At 38.6% G+C, this 26511-nt stretch overlaps 1 long non-coding RNA gene across 2 annotated transcripts in view; it reads left to right on the forward strand.

Moving 5' to 3' along the window:
• The window catches only part of LOC138688025 (uncharacterized), a 47753-nt gene that overhangs the window by 8720 nt on the left and 12522 nt on the right, over positions 1-26511 (forward strand). The window contains exons 2-7 of one of the 2 annotated variants that reach the window (XR_011327061.1): positions 5383-5501; positions 18391-18500; positions 18849-18935; positions 22523-22673; positions 24480-24609; positions 25452-25546. This is a non-coding gene — a long non-coding RNA (uncharacterized lncRNA). The remainder of the gene's footprint in view (positions 1-5382; positions 5502-18390; positions 18501-18848; positions 18936-22522; positions 22674-24479; positions 24610-25451; positions 25547-26511) is intronic. The other variant, XR_011327062.1, reaches the window with a different exon arrangement.

Below are 26511 nucleotides of genomic sequence, written 5' to 3' on the forward strand. Positions count from 1 at the left end.
TGAGAACTAAAATGAAGAGCAAACAAGCAAATGAAATGAACTCAGGAAAACTAGTTCATCCTGGCTTTTACAATGGTTTATTCCTTGCTTTCTTTCGAAAATAACAAACACCGTCTTGTATAGGTTTCCATTTCAGATCCCACAACCATCCATTGTCTAAGAGAAGTTTGCAGCCTAATTATGAGTCAGCCCAGAATACTTAAGGTGTTTTAAATCCTCAAATATGGAGGCTTCAGTGATGAAATAGGTTCTATCTTTGGCATGAGACTCATGCGAAGTCTGCTTATCTTTACTGGGGCTTTTAGCACTCACAGAGATATGTTAATATAGATTTGACACTATACTGATAAACTAAACTGATACTCCAGTTTTCAGTTAATACTGTTTTCTTTAGGTAGAAGAGCTTTTCCTGGTTAGATAGTATTTTGTGACTGTAGAGGGTGCTCTTAAAATACTGGTGATGGTAGTAGCATATGGCAATCAGTTTCTCTTTCTGTAAAGTTTATCAATGTTAGGATGTTTATATTTAGCAAAGAAAGTTGTTGTACAGCTAGTGTGTTTTATTTTGGATGTGGGCAAGACTCACTATGCACATTTGTATCCAAATACATCCCTGGAAGCTTTTCTGGATTTAGTTTATTTTTGCAAGTATGTTTCTGCCAAACAGTGATAGTATCTTCTGAGAAAACTATTGATGCTGTCTAAAACAAGTTGAAAGAGATACTAAATAGAGCGTATTTTTAGCTGCAAAGCTGTTCAGAGTTGGATAAGAGCTTATTGTTCCAAAGAAGTAATTTAAATCTTCACAAAAATTCTTTAGTTACATGAAGTTGATGCTCCCACATTGTGCTATCTGGAATTCTGTTGGGAAGGATTTAAATTTCTTTTACTTTGGTTTGTCTGTAGTTTGGTTGATTGCTCCGCCATACTCCCAAGCTACCTGTTTTTTATACTTCTCTAACTGAATTAGTAGGGGGAAAAAATCCTAGATACAATAGACTAAATCAAACTTTGTCCTGCTATATTTTTCCCTCAACCACACAAAATATATATATATTTTTTTAAATATAAAATTATGTGTTCCCTTCAGTACAGACAAGAAGTGATTGAGTTAATTCTGTATGTTTGAGAAATGTTACCTCTTTCCAGAGAGGGTAAAGTCTATAAGCCTCAGAAATATAAGAATTTTATTTTAATAATCAGAACTTCAGTAAGCCCATTTTAGGGCAGTGTGAGGAGAGTTAACATTTCTGAGGTCAGGACCTTTCCTGTGAGACCACAGCTAGGCTATGGGCTTCTTCCAGTACTGCTCTGTCAGTCCTGGATGTGATGAGGTGTGATCTTTGACTGACATGACTGCCTCTAAAAAAGCCTATACCATAACATACCCTTATAACAGCAAAACTACACTTTCTCTTGAACAGGTTGTTATGCTGGGAGGAGATGAAATATATGCTGCAGAAGCATAGTTTTCCCAATCTAAAATTTTCCTAACAACAATTACTCTGCTTCTAATACTGGATTTGCGTACTTACCTTGAGAAGGTACTCTTAGACATGAACTCAGATAATAAGACTTTCACCAGTGGTCACTCATTTGAGATCTAGACATCATATAGGATTAACCCTCTTTCAGACCAGGTCTACAGAAGATATTTATTATATATTAAGAGCGTCGCAAAGGCTCTGACTCTTCACCACACTTTTGTGAGAGCTCTACTGTAGGCCCAGTTTAGAGCATAGAAGTCAGTGCAGCATGCTTTGTCTGGGGAAGCCTTCTGAGCTTTTTTGGGTAACTTGAGCAGCAACTATTCCAGGGAGATTTTGCCAAGATCACTACATTAGGAAACCTTTTAAGTGTAGACCAAGCTTAACAGATGTTTGCTCGTTTCTAATGAGAAGAACTTGGCCTGTTCCAATCTCCAGTTTCCACATCAAATTCATCACTCTATCAACTTGCAGGTTAGGGTATGTCCCTTAACACGTTTGTACACTGTATCATACAAAGGGGACTTCATGTTCCCTAGGACTGTGATTGCAGGCTTGCCATGTGAATAGTCAAATGAAATTCTGTCTTTGTGAGAGCTAGCAAAATTAACTATCCCCATGCATCAGGTCGACAGAAGAGGTAATACTGTCTGAGGTCCGATGGTGGAAAATATTTCTGATGCGAGTCATGTGACAGGGGAACACAATGATAGGTCGAAGACAAGGAGTTTGTCTCATAGGGCTTTCCTTCCTCAGGATTTATTATTAAGTAGTAATTTGAACGAACAGAAACTTAGCCCTCCCCTAACCTTGAGTACACTAACTATTAAGATAAAGTCATGCTTAATTCTCTTTCTATCACAGTATTTCTGGTGGCCAGTGTTCTCACTTCCATAGGAGGAACTGAAAGTGTCTCACCTAAACATCCCTTATACTGAGGTTCTTAAAATAGGAAGTTAGAAACGCAAATCTAATACCCTCAGTAAGAGTCAAGACTTGAACACAGAGATCTGCTGATCACTAATCATCTATTCCCTGAGCTATTAGATAAAACAGATAATACTTTTCCTCCCCTGTTTTGTAAGAAAAGGTTGGCATAAATTAACTCTAGGAGAGAGTTCAGAAATGTATTTTGGAGAATTGCACATCTCTACAGGTCACATTAAAGGACCAGAATGTCAGAAAGAGATGGAACTCAAGACCCATCACCCTTTCTTCAGTCTTTAATAATGGCCAATCTGGGTGTAACCTATCAATTTTGGTCATTTCTGTGGTAGATCCTCTTTCCCGCAAGTGTGGAAAGAGGCAATGCACTTCATTATGGGTTGGAGATTCCACTATGCAGCAAAGCATCACAGTACCGAAGCCTCTAACCTGTAGCCACTTACAAAAATTACCCAACACATTCTAAATTGATTCCGCCTTTACTGGTTCACTTTTTAAAGCACACTACAATTCTAGAAAATCTTAAAAGCTCAGAAAAAAAATCTTGCATTGTACAGTGCTTGCATATTTCAAGCAGTGAAAGCTGTAAATGATGCACATGTTGGAATGACAATAAGACAAATGGAAGCTTTCATTGGGAAAATGCAAACCAGAAGACAGATAGCTTGTTTTGCTTTAGGCAAAGCATGAATGCAAACATTTAAACTGGAGAAACTCCCCTTTCCTTCTATGGCCCCTCTGAGCCATTACATTAATTACTTGGAACTATTTACTTACTTCCCTTCATTTAGGCCCCAGGTGCAGACACTCTGGATACTGAAAATTATTTTCATTCTTTTCACTAGAGTGAAAAAACAATATATGGAAACACTAATCTTTTTATTTCTGAAATCCAGGAATGTGAGGGGAGATGGCGTCCTAATATATATTTTGTGCTTGCCTGTTTTTTGACACCCCATAACAAAACATGAGAGTGGTGGTGGGGCAGTGATGTTTCTTTTTCAGAGTACAATGAAATTATTTGTTTAGTTTTGTTGCAATAGCAGGGTCAGCTGGCAGTGTTTGCACTTACGTGTCTTCTAACACTTCACTGAAGAGATACCCCTAATCTTTGAAGAAAGACAAATATCTCATTTTGCAAATGTGCTGACCTGTGCTTATGCAGTGGCTCTGACAGCCTTCTTTTGTGATCAGTAAATTAGCCTGTCTTTGAAACGTGTCCTTAAATGATGACCAGCCAAATCCAGGCATGCACTTTTCCATATGTGAAGCTAGAGAATTAATGGAGGCATTAAATGTTTAGAAAATAAACAATCACATTAGAAAATTTAAAATAAAAAAAATCATCACAGCAGAGGCTTAAAACCTAAATTTTTAAATTGGCAGCAAAGAGGATCAGTCTCAATATTTATGATTCTTTTTGGCAAGATAACCATGTCCCAAAGCTCTTGCTTAGAGTTTGATTTCCAACTTCCTTCTGGGGGGAAAAATGAATTAAACCTTTTCTTGTGCTCTTACTGAGAGGTTCTTCTGCTCTTGATTATTTTGGGATAGAAACAACAGACTGTGGGACACTGGCTGTATAGATATCTTTAAATAATTATTAACAAAATCTATGGCTATTTGCACAAAGTGTATTCAACTTCTCCCTTCCCAATAAAGAATATCGGTCAATCCCAGGGTAGCCCAGGTCATCAAGGGGTGGCTACTGAGTCTGGCTCCCCCTGTCACAGCTGCCTGGCAGCAGGCCCACCCTCAGAAACAGCCAGCTGGCTCTGCTGTGCATTTCAGCTTCCTCCAAGTTTGCATGTGGACCTGTAAAGCAGCTGAGTTTATTTTGCCCGATTGGCTTATTTGTTGTCAATCCAGAGAGTTTTCCCATTGCTGTGACTGCTGCTGATGCAGTCAGTTTGCACTTGGAGTTTTCAGCATGGCCTCTCTGCTCTGTCATTTCTGCTGGTCTGCACTGGCTCTTCAAAAAATCAGATCTGTTTCACAGATTTTGTTAGTTTTCAAATCAGTTCAGCACTTCTCTGTTCTGATCCTATTGCTTGTCCAGATGCACAAGTTTCTTTTCTCAATCTGCTAGCTTCTGGCCCCTAGCAGACTCAGACTGTGAGAAAAACGAATCGTTCCTCTGCTTTCTCTTATATTCCAACTGCATACCTGTGAAACTATACAAGCTACTAGGGTGACTCTTTATTTAGAAGATGTTGTTAGAGCATAGACACCTATGTTCATCATTAATGATAGATATTGAACTTTAGTCAGAAATACAACTCCCTCATAGAACTGTGACCAATAACAATGCAAACAAAACCAACCTGTTCTATGTTCGTCTTCTGATGTTGAGAAGGGTATACAACCAAAACTTTGAATTCCAGGGTGTAAATCTGTGCATTCAAGGATTTTCAGAGGCAATCTTAGGAGTAATTCACTGTTAAAAGTAGGAGAGTACCCCAAGAATAAAAAGATTATTTCCTAGAACATTTGTCTTTCTTTAAATTAAAAATGTGATGTATGCCCAAAGTATGCAGAAACTTTCTTTCTATTCCCAACTAATAATCAAGTATTTTTCTGGAAAAAAAAAGTTATTTGGCCTTGTGAATATAGTAAGAAGATATTGTAATTCATTTAACTATTTAGTCATATTATCAATTTCATTAGATTAATTAATATCCTGTTGCATTTAGTTACCTAGATGAGGGAAAGAGATATTTTGTAAAAACCTATTTTGCTATCTGATCTTTTTTATTGTATGCTGTCTTCTTATTCAATAGGACAGCACTAAAAATATTTGTAGTGATATTCATTGCTTTACGTAACCTCATGATTTTAGTTACTTACAGTCTCAGCTCAGTAGCACAAGTTTTCACAAATCTGTCACTTGAAAGTCTCTCCAAATGGTTTTTAATCACTCTCAACTTCTGGACTTTTTCTGTGATTGCAGTATCCTTACTGAGCTGTGAACTCGAATGAGGAAAAATGGTCTATTCCCAGACTTCCATATCCAGGGGAAATGAAGACCTTGTTGTGAGTCAGCGGCGGCCTCTCTAAGCTGGGTTACTGGTAAGTGCAAGAGAGATCATTACTCCAGCTTCAACCACTCCTCTCAGATTTAAACAATGGTATTCACAGGCATAGGAAGAGACATTCAGCTGTTTGAACAGCTATTTCTGTTCACTTCTGACAAAAGAGTGTCAAATCAGGTGCAGTCATGCCTACTGGCTAGGTGGTATAACAACCACTTAGTCACACAAGCCACGGCCATCATCATATCTTCACACTGCATACTTCCTTGTAAAGGCACTAACAAATTTCATTCCAATGCTCTTCCAAACCATACTAGTTAACAGTCATCTCATTCAGTGTGAATTATTTTGTATTCAGCTGGACTCAAATTCATCTGCTTTAATAGGTTCTTTGTGACCTTCCCAAATCTTGTTGCAGCTTGTCAGGAGCTTCTTCCATGAGCATAGTCCATGTCAGCAGTTAGCACACTAAAATTTGCATGCAGGTAAATTCATTATAACTGAAGCCTAGTCAGGATGGCATCTGAGCTTGTGTCCAACTTAGGTGGGCAGAATTACTCAGTTACTTGAAGATAATGATAGTATTCCTGCATAAGTACTTTCTTGAAATGGGGCCTCTGTCACCTGTAAGGATGAGCAGCTGCTGAGTTGAAAAAGATTTAAACAAATCCTCTGGTATGGAAATCTGTTTTGCATTCCCTACTCAATGTCTAATACTCAACTAATTCTACCTATACTGCATTCACACATTCTGATTCTAATTCCTGTTAAATATGGTGTCTAAAAACTCAGTCAGGATCAGTATGGAAGTATATAAAGTAACTATATCTGGGAAAGAGAATAAATTTTAAATTGTAATGTTGTGCTTGAGAATTAGTGATTGCATTAAGCATGAAATCTGTGTGATTCATGATTATTCCTGCTATTTCTGATTTTTGCTTCAAATGGAATTGGGATTGATTGTGAAGAATGTTACTGAATTCTTCTGTTTGTTTAAAGAGGTAGTTGGAATTTTTGAGGGATGTAGAGTGTTATCACTGTCACAGTATTTGAGGGCAGGAAGCTAAAGAGACTGAGTGATGCTTTCCCATAAATCCAGTGTTCTTCAGGCACAAAGACTAGGGAAGGAAACAATTCCTTCTAATTAGGAAAGTAATTTTAAGCAGAAAAAGATGTAAAAGCTTAAGGACTGTTCTTGTCAGAGAGATGTTTCTAAGAAGAATTAGGGCAATAGAGGATTATTGTTTTGTTAAGCCTTTGATTGAGATCTCAGGCTTTCATCAGTTCTCTAGCAATGCAAGCAAGAGATCTAAGGCTCAAACCCATCTCCAGAAAAGAGATCTTGGAGAAATAAAATAAAATTTAAAAAAAATAAACTAAATCAACCCAGACTGGGATTTAGCTTTTGGGTATTTATAACTCCCAGTTGAAAGCCAAGGGAAAGCTCTTCTGTCATGACCCTGTTCCTTTTAAAAACAAAGGGGGGAAATTTTGCATTTGATTTCTCAAAAAATAGCGTTAGTTATTTGAAAAATTCTGGACCAGAGCATGAAAGATCCTTTAGAGGCAAACTCCAGAGCTATTGTTTAGAGGCTGCCCTAAGTATAATCAAGATTAAAGCCTTTAATGAAGGCAAAGCTTAATTATCAGATCAGATCCTAGCATAATGGTCTAGTATGTGATATTATTCTGTATAAGTTACATAACTTTTTGTTTTAGAGCATACTTTACCTTCAGCAGCACAAACAACATTTTTAACCTGTTCAGATCCTTGAGAAATGCAAACAGATTTGAAGCAAAAAAATTAGTATTTGTTAACAAAAGAAAATCAAACCTTTCTGTGACTTGATTAAGATGAAAGCAAGACAGGAAACTAATAAAGAGGATCAGAGAACCTGGAATAAATGTTGACAGGCTTGTGCACTGGCGCTTTAAAATCACATACTACTAAGCATTAGCTTTCCGCTTAAGTATTTGCCCACAAGATTGCCTTTCCCTAGTAAAGGCTAGAGATTACCCACAACTCATTTGTGTTTGCAGGTTTTTTGCGAGTATGTGTGGGTACATCCTACCATTTATCAGCCACAAATGCACTGAGGTCACAAGTCCCCTGCCTCATGAAAAGATAGTGAGCCAATTGAAAAACAACTCCCTTCTCTCTTGGCGCATCTGAACATATGGTGGAGGAGTAGTATGCTTAATGTTGAAACAGTCAGATCTGGGAAGAAGCTAAGCAATTAGGCAAAAAGTAGGTAATAAAACTTTGGATATACAGAGTCATGTAGTTTTCCTGTTTTGACAAAAGAATATGTGGACTACAACTTCAAGCTTTTTAGGGTTTCTCACACACTGAGAAATAAAGATTAAAAGTTACAATATTACAAGCTTTAGTGGAAAAATAAAAACAGAAGCATGACCCTACTCCAATGTGGAAATATCTTAGAGCTTCACAAAATCATCAGCTGAATATAGAGTGCTGGTGTACTCAGCATACAATGATGTAGGAGCATTGTATCATCAGGGTGTTTGTTAGTGTCAGAAGGCATAACGACAGAAAAAATGGTTGTTGCTTGACTCCTTATATGTCTAATATAATGTGATCTAATACATCACATTAAAGAATTGTTTATAAGTTCCACAATACAGGCTTGTAACAATTGCCATTCCACAACTTACAGATACATTCTGAGCATGGGTGATGCTGGCTGATGTCATGCCATCTGTCTCATCTTTTGCATTGACATAAAAATACGGTGCCACTTCCTGCAGTTCAGACTGCTTTTTGCTAGGACAGATTTTTTTTTTTTTTTTTTTTTTTTAATATTTACATGTAAGAGTTAAACTTCTCACTAATCTGTTCATCCTTTTGCACAGGGAAGCTGCTACTGTATCTTGAGAAAACTATCATTCTGTGTAGCCTTTTCCAGGCTAAGGAACTGCTATACTTTCATTCAGCATTAAAAAGAAAATAGTCACTAAAAATTTTATACTTAAATGCAGACCTTAGGAGTTTTTTTTCAAAATGATCCTCCAGAGAACACAGTGAAAACAGTGTCTCTTGGGACAGCAACGGAGAAGCTTTCATCAGCACCAGGAATGCAAATATTCATTGCTTCCGCAGCCAAGTAAATGCTCGCTATTTTGTGGCACCATATATTCAATCAAACTAAAATTACTTTTGATCCGCAACCCCCCCCAGAAAAAAGTCACATTCCCTGCTGAATATTAAATTGATTCTGGTTAACCAGGAAACAGTAAAGTTAGCCATCACGGAGTGCGACTTCATTGTCAAATAAAAGGACACTCTTCTACTGCATCATGACATGGTCTCATACTGATGTAAATACTGTAGTAGAATGAATAGCAGCACTTTTCTGTCTGATTAAGGCTACAAGTTCAAACTTTTGCATGAGGAAAAGGCCAAAGGAGAATGTTTAAACAGTACTCCTTAAAACTAACTTTCCTTTCTGCGTCAAATATATAAGCTAATTAATTTTTTGTTATATTCTTAACTAACAAGCTGGAACGAGGCTTCAGAAAGTTCCTCCTACCATATTTGCACAATGAAAGCATAATACCCAACAAGGAAGTGTTTCTGTAGCTGGAAGTAGGGGCGGGGGGTTGGGGGGGGGGGGGGGGGGGGAGAAAAAAAAAAAGACAACATTGAGGTAGAATAAATGGAACAGATCTTTTTCTTCCTCTTCACCAGCTGTACAGAGTGCTGAGATGGAAAGAGAGCGCCACATTCAGTTACTTCCTTCCACAACACACCAAGAAGGAGGGTACCCAATTTTGTTGTCCAGTTCCAGAAACAGATGTAGTTTGAATTTCTGTGCACACGGGCATGAGTGCATATGCAGATATAGGCATATATGTATGTACCCTGCTTATTTCCACATGCTCATACTTGATTGAGAAGGCCTACCTGTAACTTTTTCAATCACCTACAGCCTGTAAGCAGTTCAAGCACAGCTCCAGAGCCAGGGTTATGCTTTGTCACCGGAAGGGCTATGATAATGCATGATTAATCCAAATCCTTGCAAAGAAGCAAGACAGCTGGGACTACTAAGCCTGGCATCACTGGATTGTGGTGATCAAGTTGTGCGCTGGAGTAGAGAAACACCTGGAAGCCATTTCCTGCTTGTGAACTGATCTCCCTCCCCCTTCTTCTCAAAGATAAGTATATGCAATGTGGCTTTTGGCCACAGTGAGTTTTTTTGGATTTGTAATGTCAGGAAGGTTTGCTTTAAAGGCACAAATCCAGGTCTTTCCTTACATATAAAACTTCAAAAGACCAATTTTTTCCCTCTGATGCTTTTTTTTTTTCTCTTCAATTTCTTCTGACTTCAGATTTTTCTAACTCTGAAAAAGTCTTTGCATTTTCATCTTGAAACTGGCAAATGCACTTTAACAGGCTAGAAACTGCTTAGGTACTGGCCTAAGCTTTCACACTGCAAATGCCACTGATTGTTGCTTTCTAGCCATACCTCACTAACATACAACAGATTAAGATTTCCACACACCCCCCACACACTCTTACATACTTTAAGTTTCCTTGGCTGTGCAAAGTAAGCACATACTTTGTCCATGAGAATGCCTTCGAGCAGTATCTCTTTTGTCAGTTAAGTTTTTCTTGTGCATTGTAATTCTTGCCAGGAGACATCTCCTGACTGTTTTTTTGGTCTCTAGAAACATTTAATTTGGCAGAATGGTCTCTCTGTTTTAACTGTTGGGTAAGGTGTTGGTCCACCTGAAATCAACAGGAGCTACCGAATTCTAAGATGCCAGAATTTTTCCCCTCCTGTCTTTAAAACCACTTAAGACTAGAAGCATGCAATGCTTTGTCAGTTTGAAAATGCTTCAGCCTTTTCTTGATATTTTCTGTGGAACTGTTGGTCTTAGAAAAACTAATAGAGGTGGAAGACTCTCTGTATTTCTGACACAAATTTATAAACAATGTCCAAATAATTAATTTTCTTTTTGCTAAAAGAAATCTCAGTTTTCATAACTTAAGTCTAGAAACTTTTGAAAACAAATTAAAAAAAAAAAAGAGATAGCCAAATATTAGGAGACCAATAAAAATCGTTTTGTGAAGTCTCAAAGTGTCACATAAATATTCTTCAAGCGTTTGAGAAAGTTACTTTTTACCTAAAGACATCTGTTTTAATGTACAATTCATTAGTATTACATTATCATACTGTTGCAGTAGTTGTAAGATTTCAATAATTGATTTTGATCTCTTAACCAGTGGTCTATAACTGCAAAGTCTGAATGCAGGCTTAGCCTCCAAGTCTTGCCAGGGAAGGTAGGACTTCATAGGAAAATCACACTCTCTCTTTAGAAATATAAATGGAAGCATAAAGTATCAGTGGTCAGAGTATAGCAAGGGCTGGCTCCTGCCAAAGGAGCCAAACATACTACAGCCAGCATGACAGAGGCCTTACCAGCCAGGGCCCTGTCCCACAATACCAGAGCAAGAGAGCAGGGAAGGCTCAGGGGAGGCAGCAGGGGTTAAGCCAAAGTCCAAATACCAGGCAAGTTTGCAGTGGCAAGGCAGGTCCAACATCAAGGCAGGCAGGCGGTCTGCAGGTCAGGGTCAGACTAGGAATCATCAGACAGGACCACAGCAACAGGCAGGGTCGAGATGAACCTGGCAAGTCAGCCCAGCTCATATCTGATCAGCAGGGTCTGTGGCCAAGCACAGGCATACCTAAAACATAGCTCAGGCAGGGACTGAAGGCCCCGGGGTTAGCTTAAATGAAGCCTCTGGGCCCGTGGACAGGGGTGTGGGTGGAGGCCCCAGGTGAGTCTCATCAGGGCCATTAAACCCTATTGGTGCGCTCAGGCCCCCTGACATTAAGTCAGTAGAACATCCAATCTCATATTTTCATGCATAAGCAAGAAAAGGGGAGAATTATGATTGTGGTTTGACCTGTACTGCATTTTCTGATCCCTGAGTGCCTGATTTCTCAACCAAAATATTACAGTAATGCTATGTCTACCCATAGTTTATATAAACACAGAGTATGTTAAACAACTGACTTACGATGTGATACTTCTGTTTCCACTGAATTCTAGACCATCTGTGCACTAAAAACTTTCTAGACTTGGAAAGAAGATCTGATCTGTTCAGTTCTTTCACTAAGTAGTTACAGATACTCCTGGAGTATCCATCCTTCCGTATGTACTTTGACGTTTATATTTCATTCCTTTTTTCACTGCAGTTAAGCATCTGTTGGATCCCAATGCTTGGTTGATACTTCTGTACTTTTGAAATGTCTTCTTTGCTCATCTTAAACCTTTAAAATTCTCTATTTATGTGCTGTTCAAATAATGAAAATTAATGCAAAGCTTAGAGTTGCTATAGCAGTGTTTCAGGTCACCTGATTTCTGAGAAACAGTTTGGTCCATGTCTATTGATAAGCAATGTTTCCTTTTTCATCTTTCCTAGCTGAGGTAACACATACTGCTATCTCATATTCTGGGACACAGAGCAGGATGTCAGCAGCATTGCAAGATACAATTTTAACAGGCACTCCGTACTTCTTGGAGTAACTCCTGATCAGTGTGCAAAGTGTCCAGTTGGCTAACTGTATCCCCCACTCTATAATTAACAAAACGTATGATTCTCCTGTTGGCAGAGAGAAGATTCAAAGCATACCAGCTTCTACCGATTCTCACTGGGAAATTCAGGCAGAAAGGATACATTTCAGTGCCTCACATAAAGGGATTTGATCCCAGCATACTGTTTCAGTAGTTACTGTAGCACAGTCATTTACTTCCTTAGTTCTGGCTGGCCAGGACTAGAAGCAAAAGAGAAACAACAGGTTTTGTTCCAGTTAAAAAGAAACAATATGTAAGAAGTTAAGAGCACCTGTGCTGGGTTACACCAAAAGCCCATCTAGCTCAGTATCCTATTTTGAACAGTGGTCAAGGGTGGGTGCTTTGCAAGCGGAAAATGCTTTTTGATATTTCCTTGCAAAAATTATTTCCTCCACGCCTCTTCTTCAGAGAATCACAGTGGGCAGGACAACTGCATAAAAGCTAGTAATTCATGTTTTATGCAAGATAAAAGGGATCCAGATCTTGCTGATAGAGACTAATGGTGTTGTTGGCTTCAGTGCCAGTTATCTCTGCTGAGAATATTACCTAAAAATTTTACACAGAAAGAACAGTCTAAATTTAGACATTACTCCAGTAGCCATATCAGACTTTATAATCTGTCTACTTTTGATGTCTTCTAGCAGATCATAGCACTGCTCTGTTTCTAGTCTGATATTTTGTTTTGATTTTAATAACCTACTATGAATTAAAATAGCAGGTGCATGGCAACATCTTTTTAGAATGAGGAGTGTTTGATGCTAATAAGCATGTTTAGCCAAGACTTTGCTGAGCCATGGCTTTCATCTTAGCCCATACAATACATATATGATAAAAAACAATTAACTCCTTAGCTTCTGGCTAAAGGATTGTGAAAAGCGCATATAAAACGTCAACACAGAAATTGTAAGTCAGTGAAGTTATGGGAGATCATTAGGAAAAGAGGAAAGACTCAATGTGGTCATTTGAATAATGTCACTGTACTCTGTGTTTTTAATAATAATGCTATCAACATTGGAAAAGCTGGTCATGGTCTGATAATAGACTGATGCATCTGAAAGGAACAAAACACTACAGAGAAAAATTCCTACCCAACATAAAAATGAAAGAAAAATGTGGGCATGGACACAAGCAAACTGCAGTGGAAAATTGAGGGCTCATTGAATGAAAGAGTTAATGAAGGGATTACAAGAATGAACTCCAGTCAGCCAGTGGATTCAATTCCCCTAGATTGTTGGGACAACTGCAAAAGCTGCATATCTTTGTTTCTTGTAATTGCTTTGTTCATTACCCTCCTAAATCCCCAAAACAAACAACAAACAAGCCAAGCCTTCCTGTCACACAGACATATTCTTGCTATTACAAAGGTTCCACTTGTAAAAAACCCTGTCTATTTCCGTGCTTTTTAACATTTTATCCTCCTACCAGATTCAAGGTCAACAGAACTCACAAAGAAAATATTGTAATTTGTTTTGCTAGCAAACTAGTGCTTTACTGGAGACACATACTGTGTCAGACTGTGACAGTGCAGGCTTCATATTTAACCTGAGTCCAATTTAGAATTCTGAAAAGACAGCTCGGTTGGACTTGATGATCTTAAGGGTCTTTTCCAGCCTAAATGGTTCTATGGTTCTATTATGGGTTTCTGCTACTACAGGTTCAATATGTCATTTAGTTTCTCTTGCAGCTTCTGGGGTAAACCCTATACACTCCAAATTTCTCTCGCATGTTATCAAATAGCGCAAATCTTTTTGCATTCCTCTCCAGAAGTTCAGCAGTGCTTTTGCTTCCCCCAGGCCTGTTGTGTAACTTTTTTCCCTACTCCAAAGCCAGTCTCCAACCTCATCAAGCTGCAGCTTCAGCTGAGGGAAAGAAAATAGACTGGGTATCATTTGAGGCATGGTAAGCTGCCTCTCCATCTTTTCCTCATTCTACTCTTTTTTTTGTATGGTGCCTGAAATGTAGCCACCCACCAGTACCAGCTACCAGCCATTTCAGATATTAGTAGTCAGGTTCCTAATTTGTTCTTCAGTTTGTTCCCTTCTGCAGCCCTAAGGATCCTCCCACAGAACCACTACAGTTAGACAAGCAAAGTAGATGATCAAGACATGAAGTGGAGCACAAGGAAAAAACTCTGTGTGGGTCTTAGTCACTGGGATCTCTTTCTGGAGAGTGAGTCCAGCATGGGAACTTGTGCTGTATAGATAGGGTCCAGCAGTGCAGACATCTTGCGTATAGTGGCAAGATTGCAAATGGCAAGTTGTCGAACTAATGCCTCAGAAGAAGTGTCCCAGGTCCTTTATGATGGAGAAATTTTCTGGAGATTAGTCAGATGTCTGTTAATTTTCATACCTCTCAGAAAACCAGCTCAGTAAAGGAAGGAATGATTTAATGTCTAGGAATGGAGCAGGAAAGAGTATTAATTATACTTGATAAAGTATAATTCTACCACAGGAAGAACATATAGAAGTATTTTCGTTATTATCTTAAATTAACCAACACATAGTATAAATTCCCTGCCTCACTGAAGTTTCCAGTCTCTCCATGGCTTCAGTATTTGATCAACATTTCATGTCTCTCATTCTGACACATCAGACTCTGCACCTTCTGGTAGGAAACACCAGCAAAATGGCAGAGCTTAAAGAGAAATCCAACCCACATGACAGAATGAAAGGGATTTCTAGAAGCTGCGTATTAAATTCTATTTTTTTTAAATATTGTTGCTCTCAGATATGACTTAGTGTTAGAGGTATCATTGCATTCATTCTCAGCAAGGAAACAGAATTGCTTAAGTGAACACTTCCCCCAGCATTTTCTTCTTTAGCAATCAGATGTCTTGATTTAGTTTCAGTTTGGATGAAGCTGTTAATAGGCTGCATTCTGCAGAAGTATCTATTAATCTAGTAAGTTCAGATGCACTGCATGCATATTTTACATGGGTAAACCTATGTATTTGAAGTCAGTGAGCTTAAGCTGTGTGGCATAATTAGAGGAATGAGCCTCAGGTTGCTTTGTCAAAACATTCTTTAATTGCTGGATTTTAGGATTATTGGATTAGAAGATTAGATGCAATGCCTGGAAATCTTAAATTGGAGCATCTAGTAAAGTAAGGCTTCTCATGAACCAGAGTTACAAGTGTCTATACACCTCACAGTTTGTATAAGTTGCTGTAGTAATTATTCAAAGATACTTTCATGCTAGGACAATAGGATACGATGTTACTTTTCTCCATGAGAATCAGTTGCCAGCTTTCATGTAGTCATGGGTGCTGTAGTCACTCTGAGCATGGTCTGTGAATCACTAAGCTTCCTTACCCGTATGTTACTAAAGGAATCCTGATACCAACCAGACATTGCATGGCATTCACCTTGCAGTGTACGTTTATTACTTAATTACATTATGATCAGCAAGCACAGCTACATTTTTTTAAGGCATTCTTACAAGACATACTCTGTTGTCAAAGCATTCTGCTTTGGTTAAACAGCGTCTCTGAGTCCCAAAGAACATGGTGGACTACAGGCTCTCCTCTTCTTTTCTCAGTGCAATAGCAGATTCACTAGCAAGTGCAGAGTCTTCACACATCACACACAGAAATTTGTTCTGTCACTCTAGCTTATCTCACTTCCAGGGGAGACTTAGAACTGCACTCCTAAAAGTTTCTGTGATAAAGATTTCTCCGGCTGCTGGTGCTCTCCCTGCTTGGTCCAACATGTCGCATACCGCACATCCAGCTATGGAACCACAAGAGGGACTGTCTATATGCTGTATATATGCATGTGTAAGAGTAGAGAAGTAATGGTGCGATGATAAATAGGTTACCAAATGGGGAGGGAAACTTTGGGCTCTGGTTCAAATCCCTCTTAGGAGAATGCTATTAAGTTGGTCATGGCAATATTGAGCAGAAATGTCTGGTAAATTCTGCTGCGTTTCTGAACCTATAGGTTGAGAGTCCAGGTGTTTCAAATGGGACAGTTAATGTAATAGTACTATGTTGCTCTTTCCTGAGATGGTTTCATAAGTATTAGGAAGATGACTTTTAATTAGTATATTAAAGAGTTTCAAAAGTTATACTAATACCCTGTCATCAAGTTTTGTGAAGCAAACAGAAGAGGAATTCTGTTCACAAAGCAATATGGAGACAGCTGTGCTAGCTATATTCCCAAGTCATTATCAGAATAGTCGTCAGCACTTCAAAGCACCATATTCCATATCACTTAGTATTTGCGCTGCTAAAATGACAGCATCCAAAGTAAAAGCCAAAACACAGAAATGTCCCAGTATGATGAAGATCATGACTGTCTGAACAGAAGGATCAATATGGGAAGGTGTAAATCATATTCTTATTTTCCGGGGTAAAAAAAAAAAAACCAAACCACTTTGGTACAATTTTGGCATCCTTTAAAATCAACTGATATTTTTGTCACTGATTTCCACAAGGCCAGAACTGTGCTTTTTGGGTCGGACAGTCTTGTCAGGATTTAATGTACCTGAATTAGTAGAATTATATGTAGTGTTAGCTTTCATATTTTCAAATTGAAACTGTAGGAAAAGATAGCAGTTTATCACTTCCTTCTTTGGTGACAGAGCTCTATCAAAAATAAATGTTTTTACTAAATTCCCAATATTTAAAAAATTTCTGTCTGAGGTAGCACAGAACTCTCAAGTTCCTTTAAAATAGTGACCTGTGTTTCTGTTTAACCCAGCGACCTGATATGAAATGGTTATACTATTGGGTAGCATAAAATAAGGAAATAAATAGCTTAACAGATGGGATACATTTTTCTTTCTGTTGTGGGCGCCTGCTCACTACTGTTGAACTAAAAAGAAAGTACCTGCAAAAGCCCCTTGCATGCCTAAACTGAAAAGACAGTCTAACTAAGTCTTGTCTAAGAGTCAGAAGCAGGGGCATCTCTATCACTGACAAGAAAGGGAGCTCTAATGTAGGGCAGGCCTTTTGCCAGGATGGCCTCTCAGCCTGATAGCAGGGATTGCAATCTTCAGGTTCTATTTTCCCACATTTTACACCAGTGTAACTATACTGTCTTCAAAGAATATTCCCCACATGCACCAATTAAGTCTGATCAGAGTGCAGCCTTTCTTTAACTACACATCCTCCTGAAGCACTTATTTTTGTGAGACATTGCAGCAAAACTCATATACAAAAAGCCAGAACACGTAGCCTGTAAATAGGGACAGAAGTGGTCACCTCCCACCCCCACACCATGCCCTTCAGTATAACTGTAAACCAGAGACCCTGAAAACAGGAGAAATCTCTGGCCTGTTCTGAATTGCTCTCACAGGTAATATTATCCCCAAAGAGCATGATATCAACCACACATGATTTGGGGGTTAGTAGAACCACTGCTAACTTCCTGTCAATCAATCCTTTTGGTGTGCCACTGGCTCTAAAGCCAGTTGGCTTTTTTTGGCTTCTTTGCCTCTTAACAGATACACAAGATCTAGTTCTAAAGGTTTTTCTATTCTCAGAGATTTACAGAAAGAGAGAAAAGTGTAGAAAGTTATAGCGAGTGTATGAATCCTGCCATTTAGATTATAGAAAGATTTTTGTAATAAAAAATATCCTTGCCAGAAACAGTTTCAGGTTTTTTGGTATTTAGAAATCCTTTGCTAAACAAAGTAAAAATGAATGATAAACAACATCAAGTTTCCTTTGAGCCTGATGTTCTTGCAGCTGCACTCCACTTCTAAGAGTAACTCATTAGCAATTAATTTAGAATGACACTGGCAAGCAGTCCCCAGACTTTAATTAATATCTTTTTGACAAGCTCATAATCTTTCCAGTTAATAAAGTCTCCCTTAAATTAGTTTAACTCTGATTTCACTTACCATTGTAAGCAATCGGCATCATATCTAGGGTACTTTACAGTACTTTATCATTTAAAATGTTTTTAAAAAAAGAATTTACAGTTACATTTTACAGAGTTGAAACAGCATTTGGTGAAGGTCACCCTCAATCCAGTGGCAAAGCTGGAAAGAAAATCTAGGTTCCTGAATGCCCTTCTACTGTTCAATTGATTAAGCAATGGTGCTGTCTCCTGTCTCAGTATCTTGCAAGGAAAGGATTAAATTCCGATTCCAAGTTACATAATTGATTCTTTTCCTTTATGCCAATATCAAGATCTTAGAAAGTTACAGTACAATACTGTAACTATAATATAGTGAACTATTGTCTGTAAAAGTATCACTATAGGACAACTTGGGGGTCAACGTTTCATTTAAATTTGTGTGCTTAATATACGTGTCTACTTTTGAAAACTTTGCCCTTAAAATTCTGTGTCAGTTTTACCCATATGTCTCAAATACAGAACCAATCTACATGAGGATGTTATGCAGCTGCACTATTGTGTCCTGCGGAATGGGAGATAATACTGTGAATTGGAAAAGATGCTGAGATCAAATCTCCTTTGACCTCTTGGTAAGTCAACAACTTTTATATAAATGTTCTGAAATGTGCTATATGTGTGCCTGTTGCTTATGTGTATTATGAGGGGAAAAAAATTTCTTGACTCACCTGAACCCATTTTCTTATGTAGATGCTGTAATGAGGTAATTTTTGATATGTAACATCACCTCAACCTTTCTTTCTATTTTGCATACAAAATAAACTAAGAGGTACACAAGTTACTGTCAGGCTTTGAGTGTGATAGATTTTTTCAGAATTTAGAAAACTCCAACTACCAGAGCGTAAAGTCTTAAACTGATTACACCTACAAAGAAAGGAGATCTTTTAATTTTAAAGCTAATCAATGTTTTGTATCTACAGACAACTGTAAGAAATATCTGTCTAAGCATTGGATGACTTTACTGTAACTTACTGCCAGGGGAGACTGAAGTAGGATCATTTTTGAAGGTAATTTTTGCCAAGTGAGTTTTAATTTGGTGATTCACAGGGGTGGCTTGTTTTAATATTTACTTTTCACGTAAGATGAAGAATGAGGTGAAAATAGGGTATGAAAAAAACAAGATTTGCTTATTAGTTTCCTCCATCTTAAATAAATATAAAAGCCTAATTAAAAAATGTGTCTCATTAACAAGAACATTAAGATAATCAAGATGGCTGAGAAAGATCAGTGATGCTATGCAACTTAATTGGGATCCTGTGACCAGAAGACGTCTCACCATCTCTAGAAGTTGTGAGCAGTCTGTCTGTGCACTCTAAAAATATTTGCTAGGACCCGTAAAACTGAAAATAACATGTCCCAAACACCCTCTAGAACAGTTTTAGTAGCAACAGGCATCAGCTTGTACCATGACCTTAGAATACTATGTGCAAAGTAGTTATTTTATGTTGCTTCTTTGTTCTTTGGTTTTGCCTCTTCTTAAGTCAACACTGGGCAAAAAAAAGACGAGACAGATATTAGCCAATGAGGAAAAGTGCAAAAGATGTTTTCAATCAGTAGGGTATTCCTCAGCTGAATTTCTATGATTTTTCCTGAAGGTCTTGCTGCCTATGTCAGTATCAGGATGCTGAACTAAAGACCTTATTGCTATGACAATTCCTATGTTTCTGTGGCAATGATAATTCCATTCGAGAAGCCACAAAGCAGAAAATGGTTTCTTACAATGAAACACCAGATGAAACACAACATGATCTTCCTCCTTCTCATGCGTGTTAACTGTAAAAAGTTTCTTTGTGCGGAATGTGGCTCTGATTACATTTCTCTATCCAAAAATAAACATGCTGCAAACGAAAAGGATATAGGGAGGGGGGAAAGCCTGTCAATGGGCCACCCTCAGGAAAACCTCACAAGGTCTACTGTGTGTGCAAGCCATGGAAGAGCTAGGGAAATGATCCCAGCTTGGTGGTCTTATTTTTAATTAAAACAAATGAGGCTCTTTCAGCTGCTGCAGATAAATATTTGATGAAAAGAGACAGGGACAGAGGTCAAAAAACTGTAGTAAATAAAGAATAAGACCAGAGGAGCAAATGTTACAACAGCATTTGTAATATTAAATATTACAAATATTATATTAAAAAAATAAAAATAACTTTACAGATTTCTGTCAAATGTCTAATTTTACTAAGATCATTCCAAAAGTGGGAAGACTAATTCTTCATATTCGTTTTGACAAAGTAGAATGAAAATACAAATGCATATAGCTAAAGAAAAGTTTTTAAGTCACCTTGTTGTAAGACTTCAAAGTAATTTGAGAGAGTTTATGTTGATTTTAGATTGACTAGTAGAGTTTTGCTCCAAAATATATATTAAGGATGCGCAGTGAGAAGGTGCCTAGCAAAATATAATAGCAGCATGCCTATTGCAATAATCTGTCATAACATTCGTTAAGTCATGTCCTTTATGAATGGTCAATTTTAAAAGGTGAATGTGGACCATGCAACCTCTTCCTGTAGTCACGGTTGTATTTACCAGTACACTTGGATCTAACTTCAAACTTCACCTTGCTCTCAGTGGGGATTTACACAGGATGATGTCCAAAGGTCCCTTCCCACTTCAATTACTCTATGACTTGGGTCCAGATTTAGTTTATCTTTCAGCAAATTCATTTATACCATTCTATGAAAAAACTGATCGGATGGAATTATCTTAAAAATAGGCCATAAAAGAAAGCTGAGTCATGAAGTAGAGGAAAAATTTCAGTAGTTGGCTTTTTTCAAGATTGTCCTCATTGATCTTGCCATGCCTGGGTAAAACGGATATTTCCATTGAGTCCAATGAGAATTATACATCTGAGTGTGAAAGAACTGATTTTATAAGTAGGCCTTACAAAACTGTAGAGTGAGTGTGAACCACAGGAGTTTTCAATGGAAATATAATATTTAACATGACACCAACATTTAAAAATAGCACAGTGATTCAGGCCACCAGAAGCTGGATAAATTGGTATAATCCAAATTCTGAATATATAAATAGTAGAGTTATGAATGAATGGAGTTCTGAAATACATACCTGACTCTGAAGATGGTTAAGAAGAGAAAATTAAAAGTTGACTGACTGCTGGGGGATCCTATAGAGCTATAGAGTCCAACAGTAGGCACAGGTGAAAGCAGAGCAACATCTGGTGACATAAAACAAAAGTTAAACAAGTTCAGATGAGAGATGAGGAACAAATTTTAACCACTGAGAAAAGTAACCTTAGATTGCAGTGAAATTCCCATAATTGGAGGTAATTAAATCAACCTAGAAACTAATGACTCTGTATTGGTTAAATTGAGAGGTATGGACCTCTATAAAAACTTCAGGAGGTACTTCATAGCTTGCAGAAGGTCAAAATAAATCATCATAATTGTCTCTTCTGGCCACAGCACCTGCAAATAGCATTCAGCATAACATTGTATCCCAAGCCTCTTGAGGTTTTCTGAAGCTGACACAAAACTCGTAATCCATAGGTCATACAAAATACCTGCCTTTTCTGTAGTCACAAATTTCAGACAAAAACAAAGAGTGATACTGTCAAGTGCAAAACAATCATACAGGTAAATTTTAATTTGGGGATCAAACATAAAGAACTCAATAGCAGCCTTGCTTGGCACACATTTACTTGTGATCTGAGGGAACCAATCTGAACCCAACAAGCTCGCAGAGATAACAGTTTGTCAATTTCCCATTTCAAAGGCAGCATGATAATTGAAAGCTTCCAGATATATCACATGAAAATCAAACTTGCAGCAAACAGCAAACTTTCTGATAAAGGCCTAAGACTAATGCCATTGAAGTCAGTGACAAACCCCAGCATCTTTCAATAGAAGTTGAGTGAGGCTCAAGGTGAAAAACAACGCCGAGAACAGTTATAATCAACTCAATCCCCAGGTAGGACAGAAAAAAAGTGAGGGGATTCTTTATGAGTGGTGCCTGTGTTGAGTACTCACAAAGAGTGAGTTGCAAGGATCTCTGACACTGAGCACTTTAAGGGACCCTTGCAGAAGCTGATAGCATTTGGCAAGGTCAGCATGTCCCCAGTTAGCATGGCATTACCATGCCTAGCTGAGAACTTACATGGAACCTGACAGCAGTTACCCTCTTTATTTAGCCTCAAGTTATCTGCGGGCTGTCAACACAAGCTTCAGCCAAACTGTTGTACTGGAGTGTAAACACACAGAGCATGGCTGATGAAGCAATAAATAAAATGAGTAGGCAGGGGCTGGCAACAACTTTGCCTCTGTTTTCTAAGCAAGTGTAGGGACTACAAAATGTACAATGCCAAATCTATGGCATGTCCAGTGCAAGACATGAGAGGGACAGGGAACTGATATACATGCTGCCTCTGTATGTCTCAAGCTGGCTGCAGCTATTATGTGATTCAGCCTCAGATCAACAAGGAGTGACTGCACTGGATTCACATGCACCAGTTGCAGATAAGCACTCAAAATACCTGTACACCAGTTCTGTGCTACTGGAGCTATGTCCAAGCAGCATTGTCATTTACACAGACAGAAATTGAGCAACTTTTCTCAGGAACTTCCCTTCTGTTTTTCAGAGTGCAAAGGAAATGGATGGGAGACATGTTTGGTGTTCCTAATCATCAGTGATGTGTTTTATAGAGATCCACTTCTGTAAAGACTTCTGTGCTGGGTGAGGTACAAGCAAAGAGGAAAACCCAAATTTTCTCCAATTGCTTTTTAAAAAAGGTAAGAAGACCCCAGAATATTAATCACTCCTTCCTCTCCTTTACAGATGAGGTTAAGGCAGACAGAAATGAAAGGACTCACCAAGTCAGCTTTTAAACTCAGAACTTCTGAATCCAACATTCATTTTCTTCTCTGTATTCCCCCACAGTCTTAGGCCACGTGGCCACTATTGGTGAAATGAAAAACAGGTGCAGATCCATGAACAGATGGGAGACCAGCCCTGGCTGATCTCTGGAGGATAATACAGGGTTGTTTTCCGACAAAGAGGATTCCAAAGAACCACGGAGGCAGCACCCTTGCCCTAAAACTGAAGCTGCTCTGCCTCACACTAAATGTTATCTCCACCAGTCCAGCAAGTGGGAGTTCTGAGGCATGGTCTGTTGTCTGTCAGCAAAGAACACTGCCTTGCTGACCTCTCAGACTTGCCATATTGACATCTCTCTTTTTCAGGCATACCTACAAAGATTGTAGAAGACTAACTGCAATTCCATTCTTTGCAGTAACTGCAGCCAATGTTTCTAAGTTGCTGAAACATGAAATTTCTTCCCTTGAGTAGACAACTTTGGAATGTCTAACCCTCAAAAAATGCCATTAGTCATATGCAGAATCTTTCTCTGGGAAAATCACTAGTGGTGTGGGACAAATCATCCAGGTAAGATGAATAATATTCATCTGGATCTGCAAGGATAGATCTACTTTTGATTTCCAGTTCATGGGGAGCTGATGGCTTACTCCACAATATGTGGTTAAACAAAGAACTTGGACTGCTTTCTCATTGGGAAAGTGATAGTAGATAACTAACAGGGCAATTGCCTGGTCCTAAGCACAGCACAGAGTACTAGGATGCAAAGTACTTCCCTGCTTTGTGTGACCCACAGTTACAGTCCCTGCATGGTACAAGACACGGTTTTTCCCTCCGTGTGTCACCTGACACATCAGCCAGAAGTATTAGAGAAGGCATGGCAATCCTCAGTTTCCACAGATCCACAGAGCACATATCAAACCCAAGAGGACAGCACATGCAAGGGGACAGGGTATGTTTCATAGAATCATAGCATCAAATGCAATGAACATCTTCAACTAGATAAGTTGCTCAGAGCCCCGTCCAACTTGACCTTGACTGTTTCCAGGGATGGGGCATTTACCACCTCTCTGGGCAACCTGTTCCAGTGTTTCACCACCCTCATATCGTAAAAAATTTCTTCCTTATATCTAGTCTGAATCTATCCTCTTTTAGTTTAAAACCATTACCCTCTGTCCAATCACAACAGGCCCTACTAACATTTCATCTTAGATAGTACTGGTTCCAGCCTTCTCATAGGTTTCTTTTGCTTCTTGCAAAAATACTTGTTTAGTGCTTTATCTGAGAGAGCTTAGTTGTCCTTGCTAAAGCTGCTTTTACAGCAAAAACGCATATCCACTTGTGCCAAGAAACTCAAATAAGACCTGACTGTTTCCTTAGACTCTATTTAAACTGAGGGCACAAAACCTGGTTTGCAACAATAGGCCAAAACCACACTGCTAACATAACCACATAACCACATAACATGTATTGTGCTTATGCTAAAATGTAAGTCATATTAGTTGGGAAAATCTATCTTAGCCCAGTTTTAGTCAGGTTTTGAAGGAAAACATTCTCCACAGATGACACTAATAGAATTTAATGACAAAGACCACCCAGGACACTGGGAATCTCGAACTGCTTGGCCTCAGTTTCTCTAATTTGTTCTTCTCAGCTTCATGTGTGCTCTTTGAGAGACAAAAAAGAGTTATTTCCTTCATTTTGAGCTTGGATTTTTCTTCCAGCCGAACATTTGTGAAAGCAGCTGGTCCCAGAGGTGGAATGTTCCAAAACCCCATTTGGAGCCAAGTACATGTGTTATGGAGTCAATCGTGACACCAATTTATAGAGAACAGACAATGAGTTCTGGATCTTGTAAGTACCTTTCCTCCCTGCAAGTAAGTTCCCTTCCCCCATTCTCTTAGAAACAGAGGATGTAATTTATTTTTACTGCCTTCCCTGTCAAACTGGCCAACTGCCACAGGGTTCTGCTTTCAGATGTAGCAAGAGACAGGCGAATCACAATGAAGAACCATTCATTTCAGTGGCTCCTCCTCTGTTTCCCTATCTTATTTTGAGGCTACCTACTGTGCTATCTTATCACTCTTTCTAATCCTGCAAAACTTCTCTGCAACTTGACCCCTCTGCAGAACGAGCTGACCTGCTTAGACCTCCCTGCTTCTCTACTCCTGCTCCCTTCCTTGCAGAGCAAGTTGCTCCTTCCTTTGTTACTTTAGGACTCCTTTTTCACTGCCTATTTTACCCCTTCACTCCTCCTTTTCCTAGGAGGAAATGTCATTACATGGCATTACATTTCCTAGCTGAATGTACATACAGCTGTGTGGCCTCCTTAGAGTATGCTTAATTTCTCACTGTCCAGCCTGCTCTTTGATGTCTGCTGGAGAAGGATTATATCTTCTTTTCCATCTCTTCACATGTGCCTATTAATTACTCTCTTCAGAGAGACTGTTTACTGACTATCAGTCTGTTTACAGTTGAATACAGCTAAACATTTGGTCTTCACAGTTCCCCCTCTTCTACACCACCCACCCAGTTTCTTCCCAATTGTTGCAAAATAGATGTCTCCAAATCACTTTATAGAGTCACAGATGCAACGTACTTGCGTTTCCACATCCAGCCTCCTGCTCTCAAACACTGGTTTTGCTTCACTTACAGAGAAATAAAGCAGGACTTTATATTGGTATTTTTGTCTCCAGTTCTCTAATGAAAAAGAAGCAGTGCGCATTAACAATTCGATCTTTCTGTGGCACGTATTCCTACCTTGGGTACTGTAGAAACCCCAGAAAGATTGGTAAGCATCAGACTTCTGACCTGTGAAGAAATAATACAAACTCAGTATGAAGTATAGAAGTATGCCCACTGAAATGAGAAGGGCTATCCCATGCATAAACTGTGCACATGTCTTTGTGGGATCAAGGGCCCTTGGGCAGAGGGAATTTTAGTAGGCTGTGTGGTGTGTGCGTGTAAAAATTACTCTAGCAAACATGCAGAAGAGAAGAATTATATGGTTATAATGCAGCAATTCAGATCTAAGATGAAAATTCCTTCAGATGTCCTTCTCATTCCATATGGAGCTTAAAATATTACAAAATAATATAAAATAAATTTAAAACAAATGTGGGCTAAATTATGTTTTTCCAATGAACAGATTATTGTCAATCTTTTGCCTTAGAACAGTATTTGGGAAAAGGAAAGAAGCAGATACCTCAAAGAGTTTAGGAACTGATTTATGACAAGGTGTATGAAGCTCACTGAGTGTGAGCATGAGCAGGAAAGAGTGAGAGGAAGGCTGTCAGTAAGAGGGTCATGCACTTGCACAGTTCAACAGTGGAACAACCCAAATACCCCAAACCATTTCATTTGCATTTTGGCATGGCATTCTTGTCTGCACAATTGGAGATGGTTACATTTCCCATGGGTAAGGTTGCCTGCTACTTTCCAATTTCAGCTCCTATTTTTAGCGCGTACTACTTTACAGATTTTAACCATGGGAACAAATTTTCCATCCTGAGAATTTGGGCTGAAATCTTTTAAGATTTTCAGCAAAAATAATCCAGCCTTTCCAATAATTTGATTAAGAAGAACTGCTGTTTTGTGCATATTCCTTTTTTGTTACTATTACTGAGGAATTTTAATGCCCATAGATTTACTGCTCACAAATTAGAATGATAACAAAGTCTGATATGTGTTTGTAGGTCCTTGTATCAGGAAATGTTCCTTTTCATTGAAGATTACCTTAAAAAGCTACTGGTTTAA

The sequence above is a fragment of the Haliaeetus albicilla genome, chromosome 12 (genome assembly GCF_947461875.1).
Source record: "Haliaeetus albicilla chromosome 12, bHalAlb1.1, whole genome shotgun sequence".
NCBI classification, from domain to species: Eukaryota; Metazoa; Chordata; class Aves; order Accipitriformes; family Accipitridae; genus Haliaeetus; species Haliaeetus albicilla.